This window comes from Rattus norvegicus, chromosome 9, assembly GCF_036323735.1.
Source record: "Rattus norvegicus strain BN/NHsdMcwi chromosome 9, GRCr8, whole genome shotgun sequence".
NCBI lineage: Eukaryota > Metazoa > Chordata > Mammalia > Rodentia > Muridae > Rattus > Rattus norvegicus.
In genome coordinates this window covers 88,458,628-88,468,132 of record NC_086027.1, presented here as the reverse complement: position 1 = coordinate 88,468,132, position 9,505 = coordinate 88,458,628, and the positions used below count along the sequence as shown (strand labels likewise).

Sequence of the window (9,505 nt, the reverse complement as noted above, 5' to 3'; positions counted from 1 at the left end):
CACTGAGCCCGGCATGGTGCATTCTTTTCCTGAGGCTACTGTTGCCAGCCATTCCTAAGGTGCACCTGTGTACCACAGAGTGTGCTCCTCTAGGCGTAGTGGTGATAGCATCAGCATGCATTTTTTGAGGTACTTTGTAGTTAAGAAGACTGAACAGATGAGAGAATCAGTAGTTGCTCCCCAGGAGGCCCGCTTGTCTTCAGTTGAGTTAGCCTTTAACCAGACTCCCACAGTGGGCTCTGTTCTAAAGCGAAGACCTATTTGTTTCCCAAGGAGTCTTGTTTGATGACTCCAGATGAGTCTATTTGAAGATTCCAAGGATTATTGGTAAGAATTCATCAGGCTTCAGGAATGGTCAGAAGACAGAGATAACTCTCTGCCTTTGGCTGTGCACTGTTTTTCTTTCTTAAAGACAATCAAACATTTAGAGTGTGATAAAAGACCACCATATAAATAAAGGGATCAACTAAGTTAAGATACCACTAAGCCTCTTATGTAAAGATAAAGGTAGACATGGGATTATTGTGCTGTTCTGTAATAATGTCATATTCTTACTGGTCTGCAATGTCTCTACTATGGGAGGCTAAACCACGCTCAGTGGTATGTGTGAGCTATGTCTTAAGAGAGCTGATGTTATCTACAGACAATGGACAAAGCTGATTTATGAATGGCCAAGTCTTGGATTTTCTCTGAAATGGATCCACCATGGAGAACATCCTAGATGATGATCAGCCTGTAACATCTGTCTTCCTGACTCTGTCACCTTCCTCAAGGACCTATCTAGTCCCCATTACAGCTCTAGCTCTAAGGCTTGATTGCAGGGAGAGCATGTTGTGAATACACTCATATAAAAGTGAAAACAACTCAAGAGTGCGTGCACTACCTTCTTTGTTGATTGACTTCTAGGGACAATACAAGCATAACCCAACTGAAACAAACCTCTGTCGAAAGCTGTGTGCATGTGTGTGCATTTGTGATGCATGCTTAGACATTACCTTACACAAATATGTCGACCCCTGTTCCCAACTGATAGCTAGGTGCTTCTCAAATCTTAAAGATACATTTACACTTTCCCCAGATGGACTCTTCACAGCTTGAACAGTTCCTTTTATCATTTTGTGTCTATGCCCTGTGGTCAAATATCTTCTCACATTAACCTTCAAGCACAGCTTTGTTCCAGACCCACTGATCCCTTAGCCTACTCCCTCACTCTTCCCATCCTTATCCTGACTTAACATCCTTCAGTACATCCTGCTTGTCTAGTTACTCAGCTGGCCTCCAAAGACCCAAACCTATGCTAGCAGCTTTGGAACCCCACTGTCCCACTTCCCTGCACATGGCATGAAGGGAAAGGCAGGACTAGAACAAAGATGCAGCTGCAGCATGATGTGGCTTAGAGGTCGGGAAGGACAGAAGGACTTGAACAGAGTCAGACGGACCAGAGCAAGGAAGCAGCAGGATCCAGTGCCTACTCTGAGTGGTGCATCCTGGTCGGAGCAGCTCAAATGCAAAGACACGAAGAGTGGGTGCTAACCATCAAGGAGAACTATGTGCTAAAGCCTCATGGAAGAGGGTCGGGGGCAGAATGCAAGGAAGTAAAGGTAGCTACAGAAGGAAGCAGAAAGTCGGGGTGCCCGTTAGGAGTTATGAGGCTAAAGAAGCTCTCGCTCCCACCCCCATCCCCACCCCCAGATTGCTGTGTGTTTGAACAGAACAGGAAATCTTCAAAGCAGGAAGTGATGATAAAAGCGGACGTTGCTGAGTTAGATCTTTGTCTGCATGAAGGAGAGGGAAATACCGTGCTCAGTGGCGGAGCCATGCAGATGGTTGTTATTGTGATAGGGATGGCACAAGAAAGAGTCAGAGACTGAGGCAGGGCTGGGTTGGGGTGCTTGGTGCCTTGGGTATGAGAAAGTGCTCTCTTGATTGCTTCTGTTCGCCCAAGAGGAAGGAAGAAGGATGAGAAGATGCTGAAGGAGGAAGGGAATCGGAGCTGGGGAAAGGAGAGGCTGCCAGAGAGCCTCAGGCCGCTGAGTTTCATGATCAGGAACTGAAAGGAGTCCCATCAGTACCGGGAACCCTTTCCTTAGTTATGAAGACATAACTGGGACTACTCAGGGTTGAGTTATAAGGCCACAGAGATAACAAATTATATTACTCAATTATTCCAAAACAGATATGAAAAGCCCAAGAATGGACTATTTTATATCATTTAAATATTATTTTTCAAACTAGAAATTGACCACAGGAAATTCTCACAACATAGCAGTAAATGAAAAATTATAATCTTTTTTCCGTAGCCTCCCAGCACCTTTCTCTGGAAACCATTTAGAGCTCTTGACCAGGGTCCTGTATCTTTTTTCATCCATCATTCCTTTTGTTCCCTGACGTTCAGCTTTCCATGCTGCATCAAACACAGTGATTTCTGAAGAATAATTTTGTAGTATTTCTAAAGCTCTGTCTTACACATTTTCTGTTATGTGAGCTTTTGATGGCCACCTTTGGCTCAGGTCTCCCGGGAATCTTTTCTGACCAGTTCTTGTTCAGAATCAATTTGGTGACAAGCAGTATACTAAACTGGTTCAAGTGGACAAAAAATTTAGTGTTTGAGCCTGGCCTCAGGAAATGTCAATCCGGCTTGATCATGTCTCTACCAGTTAACCCAGTCTTTTAAAAATAAAATATGTTTTACTTACCCTTTGTCATGGGATAGATGTATACTGTACATCCATCGTCTACACCCCAGCTTTTCCCTACTCTTCCCAGACACCCCTGTACGGGTTTGAATAGGTTTGGCTTCCAAAGACTTGAATGCTTGTGGCCTTGTGGGGGGAGTGCATCACTGTGGGGGTGGCCTTGTGGGGGGAAGTGCATCACCGTGGGGGTGGGCTTGTGGGGGGAGTGCATCACTATGGGGGTGGCCTTGTGGGGGGAAGTGCATCACCGTGGGGGTGGGCTTCTCGGTCTCCTATGCTTAGGCTCCACCCATCGTGGAAGAGACAGTCTTCTCCTTGCAGCCTGGAGGTCAAGATGCAGAACTCTCACCTCCAGTATCCCAGAGTTTAGTTTCGTTAGTTTGGGCTTCTTGATTCTGGGCATGTGCATATTTGAGGTTAATAATTATTATTGCAGGAAATCAAATTACTGACTTACATAAATCGTGTTACCTGTCATCTGTAAAAAAGCTCATGTGTATATTGAGTCCCCAACCCCAAACTAGGAATTACAGGACAGTGGGTCACTGGGCTTTGGAAAGGTAAGCATCAGGTGGATCATCTGGAAGGAATTTCTTTATTAAGTGTCTGCATAGCTCCTGTTCCTTTCCTTTTGGAGTATTTGAGATAACTACATATTCATGGAAGCTATTATTTGCTGAATGTGTCTCCTGCATAATACTGACCACTCACCTAAAATTGCATTATCTATCTATCTATCTATCTATCTATCTATCTATCTATCTATCTATCTATCTATCATCTTAGTGGATATTCACTTGTCATGGAAAGACTGTGGTAGGCAGAAGACAACTTTCAAGTTTATTCTCTCTGTGTCCTGAATTCAAACTGAGGTCATCAGGGTTGGCAGGAAGCTTCCTTACCCACTGAGCCGACTCACTATCTTTACACAGTAACCTCTCTTTGAGAGAGATCATGTCTCCTTTTCCCACTCCTTTCTCTAAAACTTCTTTTTTAAAAAGATGTATTTATTTATTACATATGAATACACTGTAGCTGTCTTCAGACACACCAGAAGAGGGCATCAGATCTCATTACAGATGGTTGTGAGCCACCAAGTGGTTGCTGGAATTTGTTTGAACTCAGGACCTCTGGAAGAGCAGTCCTTAACCACTGAGCTATCTCTCCAGCCCTCCCGTTCTTTTTTTTTTTTTTTTTTTTTTTTATCCAGTGATTAAAAAAGAATCAGCTCAGTTCTTAGTATGGAGTATGGAGTACATGTTCAATAAATGTCTCTTCAAGATCTTTGGTACTGAAAAATAAAACAGTAGAGTACAAGGAAGAACCTATGGTAGGTGTTTTAGTCCACTTGTGCTACTGTAACAAATGATCCAAGACTGGATATTACAAACAGACAGACAGACAGACAGACAGACAGACAGACAGACAGACAGACAACAATGACAACAAACCTCAAAGGTGTGTATTTTTCACAGTTCCAGAAGTACAGGGTAAGATGACAGTAGTTTTGTTGTCTGAGGGCTCAGGATCATTTCAGAGGGTAAGCCTTGAATGCCTTTTACTATGGAGGGACTGATAGGTATTTATACAATAGAAGGGACAGAGGGTCAAAGGGCCTAATCTAATTCCCACCAGCTCTGTCATAAGGACTGAGCCCTTATGATGTAAGTATATCCTACTTCTTTGTTTTGTTTTGTTGAGACAGGATCTTACTGTATAGCCCTAGCTAGCCTGATGCTCAACAGGTAGCCCAGGCTGGCCCTGAAGTCATTGCCACCCCTACGCCTCAGCCTCTTAAGTGCTAGGGTTGCAGGTATGCAGCATAATGCCTGACTAAAGACCCTGCCTCTTAATGTACCCACCAAGGGAATTAAGTTTCAATTCTGAGGAGGACACATTTAAATCATAGTGCCTTGTCCAAAGGGAACCCAAAAAGCCAGTCTTGGCTCAGCTCAAGCTGAAGGAGAAATAAAAGCTCACCTGCAGCGTTCCTTAGGGCCCCAGGAAATGGATTTCTGTCAGCTAGAAAGGGCCGCTTCCCTTGGCTACACCTACAATTACATATCAAAGCCCATGCTAGCCTCTAGACAATTCTGGTCCTTATTCACGGGTACTTGTCATTCATATCAAAGCCCACATGGGTCTCCTGGCCCTTCTCACCTGCTCTTCTACCCTAAACTCCAAGGCAGCTCTAGTTCCCAGGCTTTCCTTCCCCTACCTACTGATCCTTATAACCTTATAACCTGCACGGTTTCTCCATCCCCTACTTATCTAGTCCTGGATATGTCCAGTCTGTTTCTTTTCCTATCTGCTTTAGACTTGTCCAAATGCCTCTGTTCTCTCTGTCTGTCTGTCTGTCTGTCTGTCTGTCTGTCTGTCTGTGTCTCTGTCTCTGTTTCTCTCTCTGTCTCTGTTTGTTTCTCTCTCTGTCTCTGTCTCTCTCTCCCTCTCTCTCTCTCTCTCCCTATCTCCCTTCCTCCCTCTCTCCCTCTCTCCCTCCCTGTCTTTCTCTCAAAATCTTCCTCCTAACCATGGAGTTGCCAGTTCAGTGGTTTCTTTACTGCCCCCAGGGATAGGGTTTGGACTTTTGAAACCTCTTTGTTAGGCATGGGGTGCTGCTTGCAATCCCAGTATTTAGGAAGCTGAGGGAGGGGGATTGGCAGATCAAGGATAGCCTGAGCTACACAGGGAGGCCCTATCTCAAAAGCAAAACCTATTTTAAAATAATCTTCTTTTCTTCCCCTGATCTTCTGTGGAGAGCACAGACTTGGATGAAAAGGTAATGCATGAGCTGGTATTTCTTGGAGGTGGAGTAGGGGTGGTGACGTGTTACCAGGATGGTTGCTTGTGCTTTCCATGTAATGCAGAACCTCTAAGATCTTATGAATGAGCAGTTTCTGAAACATATGTTCTCTAGAAACATATGGGTCAGGGTTTCTCACTTACAACTGGCTTGTTGTGCAAAGTCAAGGGACTCCCTAAAGCACTTAAGGCCAGAAACTGAAAGTTTCACCATGGTCAGATGAATCCTTGATACCACAAAGGGATTTCTGTGGATGGTGATTGCCCGGGACATTAATAGCAGAGCAGAGAACAAAGCACAGCAGGGTTGGGCCCAATTACTCTTGCCTGTTGCTGCTGGCTTGCTTGCTGCCTCTCCTAGGCTTCTCTTCCTGTTTAGTACTTGGAGCTCGATGGCCCTCAGTTTCTAGTGTTACTACTTTGATTTTTCAGCTCTTGTCATTTTGTTTTGTTGTCATTCTCCAAGTGTTTTCTTTTTCCTACTGTGAACTCAGGGCTACTGCATTATCTCTGTTCCTTTGCTTTTTCTCAGAATTGAAACTCCTACATCATGGTGTCTAAAGTCCTGACAGGGTGTTAGGTCACATGTGTATGCCCAGAAAGAACCCAAGCCAAAACATAAATCATAATGGCTTCAGGCTCATACAACAGATTGTAAATCCCAGTGTCCCTTAGGGGCCAGACTAGGGGCGCATCTCAGCAGTGGATGAATCTCTAGCTACCAGGACTCTGAGTCTTCTCTAGGGGAATGTGGCACGGTGGTTGATGGCCTTGATGTAGAACCAGGAATTTAAAAAGGAGCAAGATAGGCCAGGGCATAGGAGGCTGAGTTCAAGACTGTCTGAGCTCAAAGTAAACCCAAGCAAACTTAGTGTCCTTCTTAGCTTTCTATTGCTGGGATGAATACCGTCATCAAAAGCAACTGGGGGCTGGGGATTTAGCTCAGTGGTAGAGCGCTTGCCTAGCAAGTGCAAGGCCCTGGGTTCAGTCCTCAGCTGGGGGGGGGGAGCAACTGGGAAGGCAAGGGTTGTTCATTTGGCTTATTGGTTATAGTCCATAATTAGAGGAGCCCTAGGCAGGAACTCAGGGAAGACACTTGGAGGCAGGAACTGAAGGAGCAGCCATGGAGGAGTGCTGCTTTCTGGCTTGCACTTCCTGGCTTGCTCAGTTGGCTTTCTTTTCTTTTCTTTTTCCTCTTTTCTTTTCTCTTCTTTTCTTTTCTCCTCTCTCTCTCTCTCTCTCTCTCTCTTAAAAGATTTATTTATTGTATTTTATATGAGACACTGTAGCTGTCTTCAGACACACCAGAAGAGAGCATTGGATCCCATTACAGATGGTTGGGAGCCACCATGTGGTTGCTGGGAATTGAACTCAGGACCTCTGGAAGAGCAGTCAGTGCTCTTAACCACTGAGACATCTCTTTAGTTCCTAGTTGGCTTTCTTATACATCCCAGACCATCTGACCAGGGATGGCATCTTCTACAATGGGCTGGACCATTACTCATCAATCAAGAAAACATCCCGCATTTACTCTCATCATTTGAGATTCCTCTACCCAAACGACCCTAGCTTGTGTATGCTGACCAGGACACTTAGTGAGATCCTTTCTCAAAGTAGTAAGAAGAGGGCTAAGGATTTAGCTCAATATATGAGCTCTTGCTAGCATAGGTGAGGTCGTGGGTTCAATCAGTAGTATTGAAAGAAAGGAGGGAGAGAGGGAGAGAAGGAAAAAAGACGGTGTAGAAAAGTCCGATTGAATCTGTAAGTTACTATGCAGGCTCAGGACTCAGACTTGATCTTGATGGCTTTGTCCCTTACTAGCTGAGCCTGTTCTGGCTTTGCCACCTAGAGCCTCAGGCATTCATCTGAACAGTACAGTGGGCACATTTCTCATTTTGATGGCTGATGTGATAACCTATGTAAAATGCTCAGCCCACCGTAGCCGCCCTTAGCATGACTGGGTAAGCCGTGAGAATCTAGAGAGAAACCCTTTAGACATCAGAAGCCCAGCACTATGTCCCCTGCCCATCTCAGCAGAGTCAGAGGGAAGGCAAAGAAGGCTACTCACTTTTAAGTTAATGTCTAACCTCGCCCTCTACAACATGGGCCACATACTCAGGGAACTTTCCTGGTTCAGTATTTGACTTCTGTCTTAATTCACTGAGATTTCTTTAGCTTTAAAGCTCTTTAGAAATCCCACCTCTTTCCCACTGTAGATAAAAACCTTCAAAACAGAAGGCTTTGAATGCCTTGCAGATGGTTCAGCAAGGCGAGTGGTGCAGAGCTGTGCTCTGCACTGGAGAGAGAGAGAGCCATGATGGAAGAAGGCATGAGACAACTGCAGCTAGGGAGGCAGGGAGGCCTGGCCAGAACACGAATTTAGAAAGGAAGCGGGGTTGGGGATTTAGCTCAGTGGTAGAGCGCTTGCCTAGCAAGCGCAAGGCCCTGGGTTCAGTCCCCAGCTCCGAAAAAAAAGAACAAAAAAAAAAGAAAAGAAAGGAAGCTTTCTGGTGTTCTGTTTTACAGTAGGCAAACTACCCCACACAGCCTGGGGTTTATTTTACTTCTGGCCAAATAATCCTCTTCTATGTCCCTGCAGATGTCACAACACCAGCTTAAAAGGATCGTTAGAGAACATGGCAACTGGGAACCTGGAGGTAGCGGGATTTCAGATCTCCCGGACTGACACTGCGCTCCAGCCACTGAGGCTGCCTTTGGGGTCTGTCCAGCACTTGTCTTTTCCTTCAGTGCTCTGGCTTCTGTTTGGACGGCTTATCACCTCACCAGGGGGCAGTCTACCAGGCTTCCGGGTAGTTTACAGTAGCTAATTTGTTCCTTGCTAGCCCACCAGTTGGGGTCTCCTAAGCACTTCCTGGGCGTCGTCGCAATTTGAATATCACCTATTGTCCGTTGGGGACTGTGAGCACCAGCAAAAAGACAACCCGCGCCCCCTCAGCCATCACCGGACTCCCCCTTAGAGCCTGGCATGTGGGAAAAACAATATAAACTTTTGTGGGAGAAACTCGGAAGCCCAGCTGGAGCTCTCTTTGCTTTCCTGTCCCTAGATGAGGTGGGGGAGGGGTGCCTATATCCAGCAGAAGGTTCAGAATGGATCCTGGAGAGGACTTCCGTCTAAGAGCCATTTAGACAAAGGTTAAACTTTCATGGGTCATTGTTTCTCTTCAGGCATATGGCAAAACCAGTCCATTCTCCCCAAATTAATATGTGCTAAAAAAAACTCTGTTTAGAATTCAAGAGACCTAGGCTGGAGGGATGGGTTCAACAGGTTAAGAGCAATGACTGCTCTTCCAGAGGCCCTGAGTTCAATTCCCAGCAAGTATATGGTGGCTCACAACCATCTGTAATGGGCATCCGATGTCCTCTTCTGGTATGTCTGAAGACAGAGACAGTGTACTCACATACATGAAATAACAAAACTTTTTTTTTCTTTTTTTCTTTTTTTTCGGAGCTGGGGACCGAACCCAGGGCCTTGCGCTTGCTAGGCAAGCGCTCTACCACTGAGCCAAATCCCCAACCCCGAAATAACAAATCTTAAAAAACAAAACAAAAAACCTCAGAGACTTGGAGATTCTTTACAACAGCAATTAAAATTCTCTCATGTTTAGCCAATAAGAGCAACACTAAAAGACCGAGCAGTAACACACACACATACACACCTAAAGACAAAAGCCATGGTTTCAAAAGAAAATGTGCGGGGGCGGTGTGGGTGGCTATACGTGGGGGGAACTAAAGGGTTTAATTATATTTTAATTTAAACAACACAAACAGTCTAGGCCTAAAAATCAAGGGGAACAAAACCAACTGGTCAACCAGACAAAATAGCCCAAGTTTCAGTACCATAACATACTAGAAAACTTTAGGCGAGAAGGCTATGCATATTCTTGAACTGCAATTTTGGTAAAAAGCAAAACAAAACTCAAGGAAGTGTGCATGAAAACATTTTCCACCTCACTTCTAGCTCTGAGAACCCTCTCTCCCCGAGGTGT

General features: G+C 45.1%; 1 protein-coding gene across 2 annotated transcripts in view; it reads left to right on the top strand.

Annotated features, from left to right (window-relative positions):
- Wdfy1 (WD repeat and FYVE domain containing 1) overlaps positions 1-8,520 on the top strand; it is an 81,603-nt gene extending 73,083 nt beyond the window's left edge. For both annotated transcript variants that reach the window (XR_010054584.1, XM_063266998.1), the window contains one exon: positions 8,098-8,520. The gene's annotated coding sequence lies outside the window, so the exon portion shown is untranslated. The remainder of the gene's footprint in view (positions 1-8,097) is intronic.
- Positions 8,521-9,505: the final 985 nt, after the last annotated feature.